The sequence below is a fragment of the Cervus canadensis genome, chromosome 23 (assembly GCF_019320065.1).
Source record: "Cervus canadensis isolate Bull #8, Minnesota chromosome 23, ASM1932006v1, whole genome shotgun sequence".
In the NCBI taxonomy this organism is placed as follows: domain Eukaryota; kingdom Metazoa; phylum Chordata; class Mammalia; order Artiodactyla; family Cervidae; genus Cervus; species Cervus canadensis.
In genome coordinates this window covers 28,379,458-28,381,342 of record NC_057408.1, presented here as the reverse complement: position 1 = coordinate 28,381,342, position 1,885 = coordinate 28,379,458, and positions in this window count along the sequence as shown.

Sequence of the window (1,885 nt, the reverse complement as noted above, 5' to 3'; positions counted from 1 at the left end):
CAGATCGCCCCCTCATAGAGTTGTTGAGAGGATTTAATGGGTTGATAAAGAGCCTGAGGGCTTCCCTGGTGCCTCCCATGGTAAAGAACCCGCCTCCAGTGCAGGAGACCCAGGTTTGATCCCTGGGTGGGGAAGATCCCCTGGAGCAGGGAATGGGAACCCACTCCAGTATTCTTGCCTGGACATTTCCATGGACAGAGGAGCCTGGTGGGCTACAGTCAATGGGGTCGCAAAGAGTCAGACATGGCTGTGACTGACACTGTCACTTTAGAACAATACCTGTTACAGCAGCATATGATATCATTATTGGACAAGAGTTAATTGCATTTTATGCACTTAAGAAACAGTTAGAAAATGTAATTACTTTTGCACTAAAAATGTTCTCAGGAATAATGATGAACAAATCTAAGTAAGACTGTTACACTAAAAATTATTAAGTGCTATTGACAGCCATTAAAGATGACCAAAATAAATGGACATATTTCATGTCAAGAATAGACCCTGAGTTAAAAAATTGTCAGTTCTCCTCCACTTGTCCTATAGATGTAATTCTAATCCAAATTCCAGCCATGTTTCTATGGATCTTGACAAGTTTATTTAAAAAGGTATATGAATCAGCAAAAGGTCAAAAAGATATTATACATTCTAAAGAAAAAGATCAAGTTGAGGAGCTCTGGTTCTACTAGATAGTGAAGCTTATTATAAATATACTGGTAATATACTGTGATGTTTACTCTGGGATAGACATACCAATTAATGGTACAGAAAAAGGAGCCCAGAAGCATATTTAATGCATGTATGAAAATGTGAAATAGAAAAGAACTGGTATTAGAGGTCAGTAAGAAAATGACAGCCCAGTACAGCGTTCTGGGCAAGCTTCCTTATTTAAAAGAAGAAAACGAGACTTCTCTGGTGGTCCTTTGGTTCAGAATCTGCCTCCGCATGCAGAGAATGCAGGTTCGATCCCTGGTAGGAGAACTAAGATCTCACATGCTGTATGGCAGCTAAACCCACCACGAGTCACGCAACTAGAGAGAGCAGCCCAAAATGCAACTAAGAATCAAGGCAGCTAAATTAATTAAATTAATTAATTAATTGGGGAAAAAAGATAAAACAACTATTGACAGAGTAAATACTTAATGAGAAAAGAAAAATTTATATGCTTTACAATAAAATAGAGCAGAATATCCTTTGACTTTAGGGAAAAAGAATTTCCTCAGCAATATATAGAAAAGTAAGACAAACAATGGACAAAATCAACTACATTAAAATACAGGTTAAGTTTAAAAGCCATAAAGTTATCAAAATATAAGCACAAAACAGGAGATGATAGTTTAATAGATTGAACCACTAGAGGATAAATCTCCAAAATGTGAAATAGTTCCATGAAAGAAACAGGAAGTAAAATGGCAATTGACCCAATAGAAAAGTTGACAGAGACTTGAAAAGGAGAATTCACAAAAGAGGAAACAGAAAAGGTCAGTAAACAATGTGAAAAGATGCTCAGTGTCATTCATAAAAGAAAGCAAATTAAAATAGACACTAGAGGTCAGAGGGAGATGTGACCAAGGAGGAAAGGCAGAGAGAGTCAACGCTGCTGACTTTTGAGGATGGAGGAAACGGGCCCAGCCAAGTGTGGATGGAGAAGCTGGAAGGCAGGGACATGCATTCTGGCCCGGAGCCCTGAGACCGGGGTGCAGCTCTGCTGGGACCTTGGTTTTAGCCCAGAGACCTGCACTGAACTTCTGACCAGCAGAGCTATGAGATAGTGAGTGTGTGGTGTTTTACTAATAAGTCACTACCTTTATCATTTGGACATGAATACAGCATTCAAGACTGGTTCTTTTCATTGGCAAATGACTGGAACACATTTCTGTCTAAGAGT